Consider the following 20,972-nt stretch of genomic DNA (forward strand, 5'->3'; position numbering starts at 1 on the left):
ACATTCACTAGATCCTAATCTCCTGTTATTTCACCTCCCCTCTAGCGTCAGGTTTTTATGCTAGGTTGAGGGCCGGTGCAGACCTGAGGCAGGGTGACCATTCTTAAGTACCAACCTTGGCCTGCCATGTTTCCGTAAATAGTCCTAATTTCATACTTGGGGTTTCTTTTGTACTTCTACTATGTCATTTTCTGTATTCATCTCCTTTTATAGTTATATTCCTGTTTCTGTGTTTCTGTGTATAGCACATACTTGAGTATCTTTTGTAAGGCTGGGTGAGTAATTACAAATTCTTTGAATTTCTGTTTGTTGTGGACGATCTTTATTTATCCTTCATTCATAAATGAGAGCTTTGCAGGGTACAGTATTCTGGGTTGCTGTATCACCATCATGGAACCCCCCATTTTCAAAATATCTGAATAATATATAAATAAGTTGTGAAATAAATCTTACATGCAGATATAATTTACAAGTAAAGATAAAGAAGGAAAAGGGGTTATTAAATACTGGCACGTTAAACACTCTAGTTAAGGTGTCCAAAAACTGCTCCACAGAGTAGGTAAATTTTGAGTCAAGCCCTAGGGAAATAAAGAATTCAATTAGGAGAAGAATTCTAAGGATATCTTTACCTCTGTGTTGAGACTACAAGATCAGAGGCAGGAAGATCATTTAGGGGACTATTGAAGCAATTATAATGCCTCTATGGAACAAAATTGTTCTGATAGGATAGTAAGAAGTAGACTATTTCTGAAAATATTCTGTAAGGAGTGTATGGGTACAGAGGAGAGAGAAAGAAAACAAGAAAACCACAATTTTTAAATTTTAACTTGCTCAGGGGAAAGTACATGAATAGGTTTGAAGAAAATACCAGGAACTTCGAGTTGAAGAGATTTAAGAAATACTAGGGATGTAAAAGCTTGGAGCCTAAGCGAGAAATCAGGACCTAAAATGGACTGAATATCCATGCTCTTTCCCTAATCCGTATGTTGAATCCATAACTCTTAGTTAATGGTATTTGTAGATAAGGCCTTGGGGAAGTAATTATAGTTAGGTCATGTGATGGGGCTTGAAGAAAGGTAATGGGAACATAAAGCAAGAAGGCTAAGGTTTGCAAGCTGAGATGCAGGCAATCACCAGGAGCCAAATGAACCAACACCTTTATCTTGACCTTCTTAGCCTCCAGAACTGTGAGAAATAAATCATGATCCATTAAGCCACCAAGTCTATGATATCTTGTTGTAGTAGCATAAGTAGACAATAACAGACCTGACAATAAAAAATCTAGAATGTCTGTGCACAGATATCACCCAGGAACTGAGTGTAGACAGAGAAAATGCCTAAGCCCTTATAGATTGTTGGATGTGATATTGTGATGCTCTGGGAAAAATGTACAAGATAATTTCCAAGGAGAAAAGGATAAGCAAAGTTTTCAAATCATGCTGGTGAGTCAAGTAAGATGTGGATTAGCAAATGGCTATTGGATTTGGTAAAGCTGACTTGTGAAGGGCAATTTCTTTGTGTAAAATTCTGGAATGCTTTTTCATTACTCTAGCAATAAAAATATTAGCTTGTCGTAACTGCCTGTAAGGATCTACACAATCCATCCCCTGCTGAGCACAGTGATCCTTCCGGCAACCAGCTTTCCCTGGTCCACTGTGCTTTAGCCAGTGACCTTCTTGCTGTTTCAAGATATGGAAAACTTATATTTGCTATGTGGTCTTTATGAATTTGCTCAGCCCATTGACTGGGCTGCTTTTCCTTTAGATAATGGGGCAATGCGGCTGTATTTTTTCTGTCAGATAACAGCTTAAATAACATCTGTTCAGAGAAGACTTCTCTTTCTATGTTTATCTTAAAAAGTTCCTTTTAATCACTGCCTGTCAAATCATCAGCGCGTTTTTTCTCCTGTGTCTTAGTCAGTCTAAAATAAATGAACTTGTTGATTCACTTTGTTATAGTTTCCTCTCTCTAAAAGAGGAATAATGCATGTAGGGACTCTATTATCCTGTTCACCATTTTATCACAGGGGCTTTGTAGAGCAATTAGAGAGTAGCACCTGTTGAGTAAATATTATTCAGTAAGTGAACATTTGAAGTAAAATAACCTTTTGCTTTTCTTAGAAGCAGGAAATGGATGTAAGTATAGTAAGTAATTGTATCTTTGGCCTTAAGCTAAACTTTAATACAGAGTTTGTGTGACTTGTAATCTTCTGTCTTAAAAATGGATTTGGGGTCCAATAATATGTGAAGGGGGACTTTTTCATTGTCCAAAATTGTGAAGCTCAAAAGCTAAAGATAAATAGCACTTTGTATCTCAAGGTTTATGGAAACATCCATCATTAACTTATTAAACACACATGCACACACTCACAAACACACAATTCACATGAATCTTTGTTGTGTTAATCCTTAATAAACTATCCCCCTCCAGTATATATAAAAAAATCAGAATAATATAATTTGTACATGTAGCAGGCATTAGTCTAGCAAGGAATCATCATAGAGACAAGAATGGGTGCCACCCCAGGAAACAAATGAGAGTGCTCTCGTAGTATCCTGAGCAGAAAATTAGACTCGTATCTCGTTTTGTAGCTGAATACTTTATGAGCCCTAGAAAGTTATGCTTTTCCATTACTCTCATAATGAGGGCCTTGTAGGTGTGCTTTCTGTGAGTTAAATCAGGAATAAGTTCCTATTTCTTGTTATCTGAAAACTACATTATATCATATAGGTTTATCCTACACTGGTTGAAGCCATTGTGCTCTCCAGTAGAGGGCAACACTGAAGAGAGTTAGAATTCCAATCAGCACGACTCATCTGCAGCAAGGCCCTATGTAGCAATTCAAGTAGAGCCATCTAGAGAAAATTCACAGATGTCCCAAGGAATAGCCAGCAGCAGGATACTTATCACACTGGGCATTAATGGTTGTTACAGTTACTACCATAATTTTGGACTGTTCCTGTCTAAAGGCATAGTTTATTTTTTGGAGCTCTAAGGACTTAAAAGACAAGAAAGAAGTGCAAAAATGAAGAACCATATTTTGCTTTTCTCTACTTGATAAAGGCCTCTCAAATCTGAAACTACAGAAGCTGAAAGCTCTGAATTGGCTTGGAAATTTGAAATTTTGTAGATTATAATTGGTTCTTTGAGCACTGTATGTGGTAGTGTTTATCAATTATAGTTAATAGCATCATTCATTATATCTTAAATGTAAATAGATTAACATTGAATGATTTGTCCAAGAATTATTTAAGGAATGAACAAGGGAAAGGCAGCGGAGAATGACTGTAGACAGTGACTATAAAAATAAATAAATAAAACAATTTCATGTATGTGGTCCACTAAGTGTGGATATTAGTATAACTGTCTGTTTCTGTGGTATTACTCAATACAAATGTAAAGCAACTATCCTCACACTCAGCACCTTATATTGAAAAAGATATTCTTAATTTTCTACTCTGTTGAATTTAACTGAAATGAATTTATCTTGACTCCTTGATGTGGGTAGGTTTAAGTTTATTCCAAAATATTTCCATATTCTGATAACAGTGAATACAATGTTTTTCCTAATGGCAGATAATTGAAGTGCAAGAGTCCATGCCACACTACTTAAGCACATTTAAAATCACTGACTGTATGATGATCTTTTAACCCTGTAGTAAGTTAATCAATAGGGATTATTAAGTTAGTTGTGGGCAATACATCAAAAATGATGGCAAGGGAAAACAAAACAATCCCAGAAGGTCAGTCAGGAAGGATACTTGACATGCTTTATTCCCCTTTTCAAGTATTTTAGTTACAGACATGCCAAACTGGATACAAGGACACTTGGGACCATCATAGCATATACTATATGCTGTGAAATGCTGAAATTTTCCTGGTTTCCTAAACTGGGAGCTCCTTCTATTTTAATTCTGAAGCATTTGAAGAACCACACTGAGATATTTGAAATGTAAACATGGAATAGCAATGGTTTTCAGGGTCAAATTTCGAGGGCAACATTTTTCAAAGGAGTTTAGTGTTCCTTTCTACATGCACAACCAGTTAATTAACACAGGTAAGAAGCACAAGTCTTGTGTGAATGTGTTTTACATTGCTAAAAAATGGTAGTTGTCCCTTGGCAACTTGCCAAGATATCTCTTTGTTCTGATTTCCTCATCTGTAAAACACAAATGGTACAACATATATTTATAATATGTTTACACACATATGCATACATGTGTGTATGTTTGTGTGTGTATGTATTTCAGATTTAAGAAACAAGGATATTATTACATTAAATGCATCTGGTACTGTTCTTGATGCATATTAGCTTCATGTTAATGGATGGATTATTATTATTATTTGAATTTAAATTTTTTAAATTTTTTTTTCTTGATAACACAAGATAGAGTTCCCAAGGTCCCCTTGAAGTTTTTTATGTTTAAAACATATGTAAGTATTTATTTAGAAAATATTTCTTAACATTCAACTCATGACAATAAAGCAGCTGAAACAATTCAAATTAGTAATTGGAAAATCATAAAATTGATTCATCCAAGCTACTGTTATCTCCAGTTGATAGATAAGCCAAGTTAGCTGTGGTTACTATTCTTATTCAGAAAGTCATGATATATTTTTTCTTCCATCCTCATTAACATCATTATAATTAAAATGTTGTTCACCCTCTGTTAGATAATTGCAAAAGGCATGCTCTGTTGAACTTTCCTACACATCAAACTCTGACTCATATTACTAAAGCATTACTTACATGATGCTATCACTATTCTGATAAGTTTATAAAAACCTCCCCCACCCAGTTGCATTACAACCAAGAGTCTCAGCCTTGTTTTCCTTTGTGGAAATAATTATCTTGAAACAAAACTGCTAAAAGAAATTAGTCCTAATGCAATGTTACAGGTAACTCATAATTGCATTTTAAACTCAACTATTTAGGTGGTTGCTATTCTCAAGCCACTATCTTATTCTTATATCTTTCAATGATTTTATTTGTGCAATGACTGACTGATATTCTCAATGAAATTGTCCAAAGCAGACTGGATAAGGAATAGAAGAAACAGAAAATAATTGGAGATTTTACAAATAAGTTGAGATTCACTTAAAAATATAAATTTATATATGCATATAAGCTTCATTATTCTACCTTATGCTGGATGGTAAAATTAGACTGACATGAATATTTTTTCACTTGTTTATACCCTTAAGACCCAATGCTCATTACAATAAAATAGTAAGTACATAAATATCCACAGTATATTTATTTATAAGCTTAATATATCATTTGACATTTCTGTTCAGTGCTTGGGATGATTTAAAAGTAGGACAGTGAGGTCAATGCAGTGCAAGGTAGGAACCCCAATCCCTTGCTAAGGGTCTGCATAGGGAATAACTACGTATAGTACACTTTGTTTAAAGTGTTCAGGTTCAATTTGATTTTCCCTTTTGTGATGAAACAGTCTAATCCTAGAATACAAGAAATCATAAGACATCAGACCCTCAACTTACCACGACCCACATAACATGGATCAAGAAAATTTTCTGAGAAAGAGTAGGAAAACAGAAACCTACTTGATGCTAAAACCTGTCTGTTTAAAAACCATATTAGAAAAAGGTTTCAAAAAGGTCATTACTTTTCAGATTGCTTTAAGCTAAATAGTTAAGATTTCTATGATATGTATTTTTTTTTTTTGGCAGTTGAGGAGAGTAACTATTTTTCGTCTAGGAAAACTTCATAATTATTTTAAAATTATGTATATCTATGTGAATGATATTATAATACTTCACCATAAAAGTAATAAAAGCAAAATGATAATGAAAAATAACCTGTAACATGTCTGGCATTGTGCCATAGCTGGTAAAACCTCCGCCTATGGCACCAGCATCCCTTATAATCACTGATTCATATCCCTGCTGCTCCATTTCTGTTCCAGCTCCTGGCTACTGGATGCTGAAAAGCTTCCATATATGGCCCAAGTGCCTGGGCCCCTGCCGCCCATGTGGGAGTCCTTGATGAAACTCTTAGCTCCTGGCTTCAGTTTGGCTCAGCCCTGGTCTGTATGGCCATTTGGGGATAAAGCAACGGATGAAGATCTCTTCTTCTGTTTTTCTCCCTCTCTCTGTAACCATGAATTCTAAATAAATAAATAATTAAAAAAATCACCTCCCATGTCATCATGTAAGAACAACAAAAGTTAATGTACCACACTCTTAGTAAATTACAGTAGTTATTTTAGTGATGCAAGAACCACCATTGAGAAGTCTTATTTTGCAAGGACATTGCAGATTTGTACCAGATTTTTCAAGGATAGCTTAGTGATCACAATTTGCTAATATGCAATGAAATATCAATTGCAAAAAAGTGTATAAATGATCATGGCAGGTGTGCATGGTGGAAACTAAATCTGAATAAAATAAAGTGGCTAAAGAATAACATTATCCCATAAATTTGCTTTTACACAATGCCTGTGCTCCATATATATGAAATTGGTAGACAGCTTGCTTGAGTTTTTATGAAAGATTTTATGGAGAATAACCAAGATCAAGTGTATTAATGTTCTTGCCATTAGACTTTATGTAGTGGTGGCAGACTATATTTATGTCTGCTGATTTTAAGTTACAGGGTCTTTTGCCTAAGATCATAAAACATGTGCCTGCTACTCGCCCTAATGATTATAATAGCCTTATACAACAATATTTTTATCTTTCATTGGTCATCTGTAACATTTTTTTGAAATCAATATTTTCACATTAAAAAGGACATTCAAATGAAGAATGAAGGTATAAACTTACATATGACCCTTACACATCAAAAGTCAAACTAAAGGATATTTTAAAAGTTAAAAGTTTAAAAATTCAGCTGATGGCAAAAATATTTCAGGAATTACTTATTTTCAATTCTTAAATATTTAAACATTTCAAGAATTACTTTTTTTCCAGATTGCCTTTTCATTATTTATCATTTTGAAAATATAAGACATAATACCTTTGTAGGTTTACCAAAAGTTGAGGATCTCATGCTAGCTGGAAACTTGTGTCTTTTTTAGCTTTTTTGTGTGAGGATCCAGTGACACATCATCAAAGCAGGCTGTGACAGAGCACAAAATTTCACCCTGCATTCATCAACATATGTATGCATACATCCTGTTCCCCATCCAAGGAGCTACCACATGAAAAAATGAGAACCTACTAACAGCAAATGGATCACTGAACAGAGCACATATGCGGACACAAGGATATGTGAAAGTGAAAAGTCAGGTTACAGGTTTTTCCTGCAAGATCCATAAGGATTTGCTTTTAATGATGCTTATCAAAATAATTTGGCCCATTTTTATGTTTTTTTTCCTTTAAAAATGGAGCATTTCTTGGTAATAGCATAGACACTCAATGAAAAACAAACTCTTCGTATACTTCCTGAGATATATTTTATCTCAACATGTCATTTAATTTATTAAATGTATTATTTTCTTATTACTGCTTCATGTTGGTTCATAACTTATCATGTTTGTTTCCAAATACGTTCTGTAACTGTCTTGAGGATTAATAGAAAAAATAAAATGCATATGCATTTTAAAATATATATGTGTATATATATATATATATATATGTCTATGTGGTAATATCCACTGCAGCCAACATGGTATCCAGCATATAATACCAGGTTAAAAACTGTTACTCACCATGAATGTTCCATGTAACAACCAATAAAGATTAAATTAATTAAATTTAAAGCTTTCTGGATTCTCATATTATTATACATTGGAATAAATGACTTGTGATACATAAGTAGCTCTATATCCTTTAAAATAAATTTTCTAAATCAGTTTACAATTTATTGTAATGTTCTTGCTAAGGATCACAAAATGAGATATGGAGTATGTTGTGCTTATAATTCTTGTTAATTGACCTAAGATCACTCCTCTTTCTAAAAGAACACTGGGCAATGTTGACTTGGGTTCTTTTGCTCTTCATTTGACCATAATTTAAATAGCTGAGGCTCAGAGGCAGTTACTGAACCAGAACACAATCTTTCCATGTGACTCTTTAAAGATTTCAGAAATGATAGGATTGAGTCTGTTAAAAGATGGTTATCTGTGTTCCAAATTGTCTTAGGAAGTAGCTTAACAGAAATATTTTTAAAATTTGACTTCGAGCTTGTTGAGCTAATACCTAACAGATTTAGGCTGAGCAAAGAGAAAGAAGAACCTAAAACATGAGGATACTTCATGAGAAAAATTGAGTTAAAGACATTTAATTTGGTGAAAAAATTAAATTACATGCATAGTTTTTTAGATTTATTTATATATTTATTTTAAGGCAGAGTTACAAAGAGAGAAAGAGAGAGAGAGAGACAGAGAGAGAGATCTTCTATCTACTGTTTCACTCCTCAAATGGCTGCAATGACAAAAGCTGAGCTGATCTGAAGCCAGGAGCCAGGAGTTTCTTCCAGGTCTCCCACGCAGGTGCAGGGGCCCAAGGTCTTGGACTATCTTCTACTGCTTACCCAGGCCATAGCAGAAAGCTGGATTGGAATTGAAGCAGCCTGGACTCGAACTGGTGCCCATATTGGAAGCAAGCTGTGCATGCGGTGGCTTTAACTGCTATGCCACAGCACTGCTCCCGTTTGCGTGTTTTTTTCAGAGTACATACCTTCAATGAATTTTTTTTTAGACTACCTCCCTTGTACTGGTCTTGCTCTGAGAAACCAGACTATACTTAAAAGAGAATTAAGGATGGTTTTCTTTATAAAAATCTTTGTCCATAAATTCTACTTTGTTTACCCATTATATTCAAATATTTAAATTTACACAGTTACCCCACACAACGTATTTGTACTTGTGTAAGGACTTCATAGCATATCATAGGATGAATACGTAAGTACTAGCCTGGAAAATTATACATCAGAATAATGCTCACATAGCAGAATTAAAACTGAGCCAATGTGAATAAGACTGTAAAAGTTCTGAACAAAATTTGAAAGCACTAATTGGTATAAGTTATATGCAATGAACAGATGATGAAGTGAAATTTTTCTACCATTAACGAGTTTTAATAATAAGTTAGACAAACTGGACTAGACTCTACCAACTCAGATTTCATGTATGATTTTCTAAAGAATGGTAGATTGTCAGTGGTGATACTATGAGTACAACAGTACACTGACCTATAAGACGTACACTGTAATTGTATTCTGACATCTTTCTCTTGATGGGCATTAGCACTTTGTACTAGAAATATGAACTATTGAGATATCATAATGTACTTAGAAAATGTGTATCACTTACAAATAAATAATATACCATATGCTGATCCTTCCTAAAGATATTACTTATTTTTCCTTTCTGAGAATTTTAAGAATTCAGACGTCAAAGAAAAATGATAAATAACTACAAAGTTTCCAACTTTAAATATTATCACATTGTGGTTTAATGTTTCAAAGCATGAGTTCAGTACGCAATTATTCAGTCTACAATCAACGTTCATGTTAACATAGAAGACCCCTAACCCATGACCCCAAAAGTTTTTCACATCCTGTTCTAGGGTCAGTCTCTAGACATTTACTACCATTATCTACGGGTCTCCTCTGATTGCTGTAGCTTTTGTGAATCAACCATCTCTCCACATTTGGAGGTGGCAGATCTTCCTGCAACTTGAGTTTTTTGATGTGCTTAATGGAAGTGACTGGGAATGAGTACTTATTAGCTTTTTAACTTCTAGAGCTAAAATCATAACTCTAGGCTGGCTTTTCAGTCTCGTCCTTGCTCTCGTCCTAGCATTCTAGTACATGAGTGTTGATGTAGCTTCCATCTAGTTCACTCTGTGCGTGGAATATTGCTTTCTTCATTTCCACACACTTGTAATTATTCTCAACAGTGCTTGCCATTTTCAGCTCAGTTATTTTGCCATTTGTTTGTTCATTCTATCTTTGACTAATCATGAAGAGACTTCAATCTAACTTACAGTTAGTTACCTGATTTCCTCAGTGTCACACAGCAAATGATAAATATATACATTAATACATAGACATATTTAGCAAAATTTCAAGAACATCTAGCTAATTTATGAGTTAGAAATAAAACAAATACAGCTTAATTTTTCTTAAAATTTCACCATGTACAGTACAGTTTAAGAAAAATGTGTGGGAGCAGATACTGTGGCACAGCAGGGTAAAGCCCCAGCCTGCAGTGCCAGCATCTGATATAGGTGCAGGTTTGAGTCCTGGCTGCTCCACTTCTGATTCAGCTCTCTGCTATGGCCTGGGAAAGCAGTAGCAAGTGGCCCAAGTGTTTGGACCCCTGCGCCCACATGGGAGACCTGGAAGAAGCTCTCTCTGTAACTCTGTCTTTCAAATAAATAAAATAAATCTTTTTAAAAAATGTACGAATCAATTACTCTAATTTACTGGTGTTTTTCACATTACACACAATCATATTCATTAGGATTTGGTTTCATCATGCTGTATATGTAATAATAGAAAATTAATTACAGAAACAAATGATTTTATATTATTTAATTTTTATTTTTTATTTCTCATATAAAAATGTTATTTACATAACTTTCATGTATACATATTTAAGAACGTAATGATACTTCCCACCCTATCCTCCCTCCCACCTATGATCCCACCCTTCCTCCTCCTTCCTCTCGTAATCCCACTGTTAATTTTTAAAATGATCTAATTTCAGTTTACTTTATACTTATAAAATCAACCCTACACTAAGTAAAGAGTTCAACAAATAGTAAGAAAACAAAACAAAACAAAACAAAACACTGTTCAGGTCTGTAAACAATCATCAAAGTTCAAAATGTCAATTTCATTCTTATATATTACATTTTTGGTAATTTATTAGTTACCACATTTAAATTTGTTATCTTACAAGATGAGAAATCTGTGGTTAGGCAGTCCAAGTGGGTCTACTAGCCCAAAGATGCAATCAACGACCCAAACTATGCCTTTTGCATTGCTACCATTAACATTAGAGTCCCATCTTTAGGAAGGCAATTTCATATTCCCAAATAACCCTGAGGATTTACATCAAATTACAAAGGGAAGGGGGAAAATGGTAAAGAGTAAAAGATGGAACCATATCTTTTTAGAGCAGAAGGAGTGAGAAAAAGAAAAGTGTTGACTCCATAGCTTTCAAACTCTACAGTTGGTGTCTATGGTACATTTTCAACCTCTGTAAACAGATTATGTTTTTAAGCTTAACTTTGTATGTGATTGCTTCATACAATACTGTTTTGCTGTTGTCTCAGATTCAAACTCATTTCTTTTTGATGCTGTATGCTAAATCTGAGATTGTGTCAATCCCATTTCTTTCTTGCCAATTGGTTTCCTGCCTGGCTACAGGTTAACTGGGAAGTGAGGGAAAATAGGAGGGATTTGCTGCTTCTGTTTTGCTTCCTGTCAATATTAACAGAACTATGTTTCACTCTTCCTCAAAAATTGAATGAATATTTCAGGTTTTTAATTGTTTTACACATTGCAGAACTGGACTCATCCCACTCAACTCAAGCACCAACAGCTCACCAATTCCCAGCTCAGAAGGTGTCCTTGACCAAGATCCCTTGCCCTCCATAATAATGGGGCCAGAATTCCCCTCTCAGTAAATTTCTCAACTCAGCCAAGAACAGTACTCCAGATTTCTGAATTATAACACTTTTAATTACTTCCCTGTGCTCTCTTTGAAGAAAAATGCTGCTTTTTGAGATTATACTACTTATTGTGTTAACATAGTGTGATCCCATTGGGTTTCTAGTTGCCCAATCCTCATAAACAATTATTTATATTAAATTCTCTCCTTTATATTAAATTTCTATCCCTACAGAAATCCTGACTATTACAATAAATGAGTACTAGGAGTGGCCTCAAGACACTGACACTTAAAGATTTCTTTTTCTTTTTGTTTTTAGTTTGATTGTGCCCTTGGGCTTAAACATAGATGTTGCTTCCTTCAAGATAGAACATGACTGCTAAGCATCTATGCTACACAGTATTGTCTGATGAATCAAATTATCATCTAGAGTTACCTGTGATAATCTCATTTTTGGACCAAGTTCCTTTAGGGATCAAGCAGCTATTATGCCATTATCTATTGTGGCAGTGACAATGCCTAAGACAACTGTAGAGGTAGATATTTCCCTTGACTGAATTTCATAGGGCTAAAACAAACAAACAAAATAATTTCCTATATTTAATTCTTTAGGGCTCATTTCACTAAGATTGTAATTTGAAGTGTTGTAGAATTGGTACATAAATTGATTTCCATGAATGCTATAATGCGTCACTCATATTTTCATTGGAAAATGCATACCTTTACTGCAGAAAAATCCCTCTCCCTAGTTGCTGCCTCATCCCAGGGGCATGCTCCATCTCTAGTAACTGACTAGTGCTTGCTGTGTAGACCAGGTCCTCTTATTTCCACTTGGTAAATGTATGCTCCTAAGATTACCATAGGGTTAGCAGAGACCCAATATTTCTCCTCACTACTTTCCCACAAATGTTGATGCTGCAAATATTACCAAGTATAATATTACCACTAATGTCCATTTGAAATTTTGTTTTTGAGAAAACTTAACCTATGACCAATTAACAGCTTCATCAAAACTCTAATATGAAAGAAAGATGAATAAGGCATTGACTAGGAAAGTACTGAGACTGGGAGACTTGGAATATGAGCATTTAGGTGGAAAATGGAAAACTCAGAATCATAAGATCCCAGGCAATTCTGAGCCTCTTTCACAGAAGTTTAAGATTCTCTTCTATCTGAATCCATTAGTCTCCTCTTCTATAAATATCATAGAACAACCTTCCTGGTTGCCTAGTCTCAAGACCCCTTACAATTAATTCCTGCTCCAAGAACCATAGCTAGACACAGATTTAAACAGAAGCCACAGAGAAAAATATTAAGTCTGATCATAGAGGAAGCACCAAAAACTATTTTAATATATATTTTTATGAAATAAATGGCACAAAACATACTGAGTACATATGAAAATGAATTCTAAGGTCACTAGTCCAAAAAATAGAATATTTACACTTAATTGAGACATGTTTATTCATGAGTCTAATTATCAGGGATTCTGGGTTTTGTGTGTTAGATTACATAGCCAAAGGTTTAAATATTCTGTAGTTGATTGACTAGAGATATAATTAAATAATAACCTGTATTTAATGAAGCTGAGAAATCTTATAACTGTCATAATATAAAGGATGAAATACAAAATCTTCTGAAGACAAGGTCATTTGTGTTAGTTTGTCATAGATGAATTATATAAGTACAACCCATTCCCCCTACTACATCTTCCAAGAGCCTCCAGAGGGCAGTCCCTTCACTAAGACATAATTAGTGGGGGAAGGATTTATATCTTAGAAAAGCTCAGTGAGAGCTGTCTCTATAGACTGAGTATAACTAGGGAGATGTCATTGATGTCAATGATTGTGCTGGGATTTTGGAATAACAGGGATCACATGGTAGTAAGTGCTTTATTGCCATTGGCAAGGTTATTGAATTTAATATAATAGATAAAAGAATTAGAGTAGTAATTGGAATGCATTGATCTACTTAAAATGTTTATATATATATGTGTGTGTGTGTGTGTGTGTGTATATATATATATATATATATATATATATATATATAGCTAACTGATTATAGTGTTCCTAGTAATGAAAAAAACCAGGCAATCTGATAAGTATTTCTTGATATATACATTAATTTCTGATTGGTTCCTTAGCAAGTTATTGTAAACTTTGTGATTTTAACCCATATGTGATTATTATATTACAGTTCTGAAGATCAAAATTCCCAAAGTCAAATTTCAACAGGGTTGCATTTTCTCTGGAAACTCTGGATAAAAAATATATCTCTTGACTTTTCCAGTTTCTACAGGCCACCTCTATTCCTTGGCTCAGGTGTCCCTCCTTTGTTTTAATCTTCAAGACCAGTGAAATAGCATCTCTCTCTCTCTCTCTCTCTCTCTCTCTCTCTCTCTCTCTCTCTTTCCCCTTAAGAAAAAGTGAGGCAGGCCAGCGCTGAGACTCTCTTGGCTAATCCTCCACCTGTGGCGCCAGCACTCTGGGTTCTAGACCCAGTTGGGGCTCCAGATTCTGTCCTGGTTGCTCCTCTTCCAGTCCCACTCTCTGCTGTGGCCCGGGAAGGCAGTGGAGGATGGCCCAAGTGCTTGGGCCCTGCACCTGCATGGGCGACCAGGAGGAGGCACCTGGCTCCTGGCTTGGGATCAGCATAGCACGCCAGCTGTGGCGGCCATTTGGGGAGTGAACCAACCAATGGAAGGAAGACTTTTCTCTTTGTCTCTCTCTTTCACTGTCTGTGACTCTACCTGTCAAATAAATGCCCATCAACAGTAGACTGGATAAAGAAATTATGGGACATGTACTCTATAGAATACTATACAGCAGTCAAAAAAAAAAACAAAATCCGGTCATTTGCAACAAGATGGAGGAATTTGGAAAACATCATGCTGAGTGAATTAAGCCAGTTCCAAAAGGACAAATATCATATGTTCTCCCTGATCGATGACAACTAACTGAGCACAAAAAGGGAAACTTGTTGAAATGAAATGGACACTATGAGAAACAGTGACTTGTTCAGCTCTTGTCCTGACGGTTGATGTACAATGTAATACTTTATCCATTTTAGTATTTTTTTTGTTCTAGTACCATTGGTTGAACTCTGTAATTAACACACAATTATTCTTAGGTGTTTAAATTTTAACTGAAAAGTGATCCCTCTTAAATATTTGGAAAACATTAAGCTGAGTGAAATAAGCCAATCCCAAAGGGACAAATTCCATATGTTCTCCCTGATCGGTGGCAACTAACTGAGCACCAAAAAGGAAACCTGTTAAAGTAAAATGAACACTATGAGAAACGGTGACTTGATTAGCCCTCACCCTGACTGTTGATGAGCAACTTGATATGTTATCCCTCTTAGTATTTTTTTTGTTTGTTCTACTTAATACTTTTGGTTGAATACTGTTATAAATACACAATTCTTCTTAAGAGCTGAAATTAACTGAAAAGTGATCACTGTTAAATGTAAGAGTGGGAATAAGAGAGGGAAGAGATGTGCAATTCAGGACATGCTCAAGCTGACTTACCTCAAACGGTAGAGTTAGAAACATACCAGGGGATTCCAATTCAATCCCATCAAGGTGGCATGTACCAATGCCATCTCACTAGTCCCAGTGATCAATTTCTGTTCACAATTGATCATAATGATAGGACTAAGAACCAAAGGGATCACAGAAACAAGAATAGTGTCTGCAAATACTAGCTGATAGAATAAAAAAGGGAGAGAATGATCCAACATGGGAAGTGAGATACATAGCAGACCCATAGAATGGCAGATGTCCTAAACAGCACTCTGGCCTCAGAATCAGCCCTTAAGGGATGTGGATCAGGCTGAAAAGCCCACGAGAGTGTTTCAGGCATGGAAAGCCAAGACACTCTGGGGAGAAAAAAAAAAAAAAAAAAACTAAATGAAAGATCTCCGCGAGTGAGATCCCAGTGGAAAGAACGGGGCCATCAAAGAAGGAGGTACCTTTCTCTGAAGGGAGGAGAGAACTTCCACTTTGACCATGGCCTTGTCTAAATATGATCAGAGTCAGTGAACTCAGGGGGCTTCCATAGCCTTGGCAGCTCATGACAAGAGGCTAGGGTGATTACTGATGCCATAAACAAGAGTGTCAATTTGTTAAGTCAACAACAGGAGTCACTGTGTACTTACTCCTCATGTAGGATCTTTGTCCTTAGTGTGCTGTACATTGAGATTTAATGCTATAACTAGTACTCAAACAGTATTTTCCACTTTATGTTTCTGTGTGGTAGCAAACTGTTGAAATCTTTACTTAATATATGCTAAACTGATCTTCTGTATATAAAGAGAATCGAAAATGAATCTTGATGTGAATGGAAGGGGAGAGGGAGTGGGAAAGGGGAGGGTTGTGGGTTGGAGGGACGTTATGGGGGGGAAGCCATAGTAATCCATAAGCTGTACTTTGGAAATTTATATTCATTAAATAAAAGTTTAAAAAAATAGGAATGATGACTCAGCTGTTAAAAACAGATTTAAATACAGGAGACTTGAGCCACAGGAGTATCACAAGGTGACTGGATTTCAAAACTGTTTGGAATTGACATATTCTTTTTGTCTTTTCCCTCACTTTCTCTCTCTCTCTCTTTCTTTCTTTCCTTCCTTCCTTTTTCCTTCCTTCCTTCCTTCCTTCCTTCCTTCCTTCCTTCCTTTTTCTTTACTTCTTTCTTCCTTCCTTTCTTTCCTTCTTCCTTCCTTCCTTTCCTTCCTTCCTTCCTTCCTTCCCTCCCTCCCTTCCTTCCTTCCTTCCTTCCTTCCTTCCTTCCTTCCTTCCTTCCTTCCTTCCTTCCTTCCTTTTTTTATGGCTGGAAGAGGAGCAACCGGGACTAGATCCCGGCACCCATATGGGATGCCAGCACCACAGGTGGAGGATTAACCAAGTGAGCCATGGCACCGGCCCCTCATCATTCCTATTATGTAAAAGTAGTGCATATAGGAAAGTGAGTAGATTTATCAGCCTGTTCACTGCCTGTATAATCTTGATTGTACTACATCTTTTCAGTTTATCCTACCCCTTTTATTTATGTCCAAGTTAAAGCAGGACTGCTAGTAGAAGATTGTTAAGCTTTCTTTGGGTCTCTCATGGATCCATCAGATACTCCGTTAGATACAAGTCTCTTCAACAGATATTTCTTGTATTATTTCATCCCTATTTCTAATCTCTGCTGAGATATGTATGGGCACCCATGAGTCACAGGAGTGATTTATTTTAAAAGCCCTTCTCAGTGTTTAGATGTTCTGTTTTTTGATCCTTAGGAGGCAGTAGCAAAGGATTATTCACCCACTTCTTGGCTTTTTTTTATAAAAAGCACTTTCCTTACAGTGAATTCCTTAATTTTAACATAATTTGCAGTCTTCATAGGTCAGACTTTACTACAATTTCAATTAATGGATCTTTGTGACTTAATAGTTCTCCCTTTATTGTGTTTCTTTCCTCTGATATTTTATTATAAGTGGCAAGAATAGTCCAAGCCACCATTTAGCATTTTACATGGAATTACTTTTACCTGAATATCCAAGCATATCACTGACAAGTTCTGTTTTTTCATTAACTGTACAACACAATTTTGTTAACCTTTCTGCCACTGTGAACAAATATTTCCATATTTTTAAATGTTTCTCATCATTTTCTGAATGACTGTACTTCCACCAACAATCTGGGTGACTTAGGCCTGCCACAATGTATGCACATCTGAAAACACTTAGCCTAATGGCTAACAAAGAGATTTCTAGCTTTTAACTCAATTGACAGACCCGAACACCTGTTTAGAAATCTGGGACCTATTGACAAAAGATTTCCACACAATATCACAGCTGGATAATCTAAATCTCCCTCTAACCATTCCTGAAGGGAGTTGCAGCCATTTACTGAGGTAACTAAACTGAAAAATTTACAACACTGAATGGAGATATCCTTGAAATCACAAGATACCACCATGACCCATTTATTAAAATGGGTTCTTCTGGAGGGCAGGTGACAGTTTCAAATTTTATTTCAAGTCTCACTGGGTCCTCTAAATGCACCTGTGCTTGTTTCCCCAGTTTTTGAATGTATAATGGTATTAGCATGTACCATAGACATTCCTCCTACCACAAGATGAAAATCAAATAACAGGCCCTACCTCTCGTTGATATAATGAAGTCATAAAACCAGAGAGGTACCCAATTGCAAGAACAATGATGAAAGAGAATTGATTTTGTTTTCAATACCGTCAGTAACTCAATTTAGATATGTATGAAATGAGATGGTCCCTAAAAAAAAAGCACAATGAAATCCATAAATGCTGGTTAGGAGCAGAATTTCTATGTCAGGAGCATTTTCTCTGACCTTCAGCAAAACACAGATCATAGAAACAAAGGACTATGGAGAATGTTCATGAAAACTATCCATTTGCAGCAGAGGAAACTGTTGTTGGGAGAAGAAAAGTAAGTAGTCTAAGAATTAATGTACAAACACACACACAAAGAAGAGATTAAAATCATTACATTTTGATCTACCAGAATTGTCTAATTCTTCATGATCATATTCCCAGCACTCAGTTTCTTGAACAAGCAATAAATCAGCTCCAACAGAGGATCCACATCTCAAATTTCCTTAACCATACTACATTTTCCTTCTTCTCTACATTAAAGTGAGTATGGTTTTTGTTTCCTTTTTAGTATTTCAGTTTCAAAGTAGCCATGGGGCCAAGTAAGAGAGGCGTTCATGTTGGGTTAGGAGGTGGGTGCCATCACTGTTCAGAAGACAGTGATGAGTCCACTCAAGTGAGAAGAGCATCCCAAAATGCATAGGCTGATGCATAGTGCAGGGTGAGTAGTGCTTCTGCACAGGACATAGGCTACACATAGATTAGACTACAGATTAAAAGTTAAGTGAGATATTTAGTTGGTCTAAAACTCTTAAAATATTACCAATTACAGTGAGTGAAAAGAGTGGTATTAAAGTGAAGACAGGCAAATGTCTTCCTCACTGAGGAATCAAAATAAACACCAAAAGTATTAGTAATGGGAAAAAGTAAATTAAGTAGAATGGGATGAGAGTATAGAAAATCACATTAGAGATTTTCTAGCCAAAGAAGTCCAGATTAATTATTTTTATTTAGAAACATAAGACAAACCTACACTGAGGGATGCTTTTTAAAATGCAAGATCTTTAATCACTTAATCACAAAACAAGGAATGAGAAAATATTTATATTGAAGGATATAAACGGGGCAGCAAAATGAAATGTATGATTTGGACCTGAGTTTTCTTCCTATAAATGATGCAACTTAGAGAATTGCTAAAAGATTTTGTAGAGATGAAGCCAATCTATTGAAAGATGTTGTAGGATTAAATAAGATACTTAGCCTTCAATCAGAGAACAGCTTTATCTGGAATGTTATGCACAAGCAGCCTGATTTTGTGAGTATGTCCTTTAAATTTAGTTAATATGCTTTCATTAACCACGATTTTCACTCCCTATAAAAAATTCAGGAAAGGACTTGGGAGAAGTCTTCTGACAAGTTCCATAATTATCTTTTACACAAACTCCTCTACTGGTTCACCAAGTGGAAGAAACATTGACTTATCTGGTTGCTGAGATGGGCAAAAAGGTACAATTTGATCCCATCCTCCATATAGATTTCTATCTTTTACTGAGGAAGTGGTGAAGCAAAATACAAAGTGGTAGCAGATCTAGATTTAAGATGACATAGAAAATCTTCTTTACAAATGTTTGTTGCCACAACAAATCCAGCTCTATTATTAATAAAGCAGGTATTAATAATATTTAATCTCTGGGGCTGGTGCTATGGTGTAGAGAGTTAAGCTTCCACCTGTGGTGCCAGCATCTCATGTGGATGCCATTTTGAGTGCAAGCTGCTCCACTTCTTATTCAGTTCCCTGCTGATGTGCCTGGAAAGCAGTGGAAGATGGCACAAGTCCCTGGACCCCTGCACCCACATGGGAGATCCTGAGGAAGCTCCTGGATCCTGGCTTTGGCTTGGCCCAACTCCAGGTGTTGTGGCCATTTGGGGAGTGAATTAGCACTTGAAAGATTGACCTCTCTCTCTTTTTCTCTATGTCCCTTTCTTTCTTTATATAAAATGAATTAAAATAAAAAAGATACTTAAAATATTTAATTTCTACAGACTCAAAAGAATAGTGTTTATTATGGTTAAAAACATAGAAGAAAAAGGAATTTTATTAAAAATCACTCTCAAAACTTCCAACTTAATCATAAAGAAAAATCCCTATGAAAGAGAAATAGACATTTGGAATTCAATAGACAACCAAATTTTCTTGAGCAGTTCTGATTTTAGTAGTTTGGGGCCATGAAGGTCTTTGAACTTAATGTGTTGTTAAAAGTATCACTGTGCTTAATATTAACAGTCATATAGCTTTGTTAAATGTTGATTTGAAAGCAAATAGCTTTATTGCTTTTACTGGTTTATTAAGACTACCAAAGCAGAGTACTACAGATTGAGTGGCTGCAACAACATGAATTCATTATCTCACATTGCAAAAGGCTGTGAAAACAGCATGTTTTTGGGATTGTGAGGATCTTTTTCATGTCCCTCCCCTACCATCATATCAGTTGCTCACCATCTTCAATATTCCTTGGCTTATAGAAGCATTACCTCCATTTCTGTGTCCTCCCTATCTCTGTTAGCCATATTATGTTAGGAGACTACTATCACCATGTGTGATTGCAGTTTAATTTAACTAATAATAACTTTAATGACTTTATTTCCCAATATGCTCACATTCTGAGGTGTTAGGTATTAGAACATCAACATATGAATTTTGGGGGTCATAACTGTACCCATAATGGGACTATTTGGTCAGAAACTTTATGTTAAATGTTATGATTAATTTCATATATTGAAGTACCTAGAATAAAGGATGCTCGGAGAGCCAATTTCATTTCTAGATGTGTCTCTGAGTGTGTTTCTGGACAAGATCAGCATTGAAAACCTGAGAAAAGAAATCTGTTATCATAAGAGCAACATCCAGGTCATTATCCATTCCAATGAGGGACTGACTAGAACAAAAAGTACAGGAAGTATGAGTGCTCTCACGCTTTCCCTTTCATTCTCTCTTCTTAAGCTGGCAAATCCTTTTGCTGTCCTTGGAAATCAGAACTCCTGGCTTTTGGGCTTTCAGATTCCAGTACTCAGGTAATCGGCTCCTGTAGATCTCAGACCTTCAGATTCAGATGGAAGTACATCACCAGATCCTCGTTCTAATATGTAGAGAGCACAGCATAGGACTTACCAGCCTCCATCCTGTAAACCAGTTCCCACAGCAATCCTCCTCTTACGTATATTCTTGCTTCATGCTTGTTCTACTCTTCTGGAGAACCCTGACTAATAC

The sequence above is a fragment of the Oryctolagus cuniculus genome, chromosome 1, assembly GCF_964237555.1.
Source record: "Oryctolagus cuniculus chromosome 1, mOryCun1.1, whole genome shotgun sequence".
Taxonomy (NCBI): Eukaryota; Metazoa; Chordata; class Mammalia; order Lagomorpha; family Leporidae; genus Oryctolagus; species Oryctolagus cuniculus.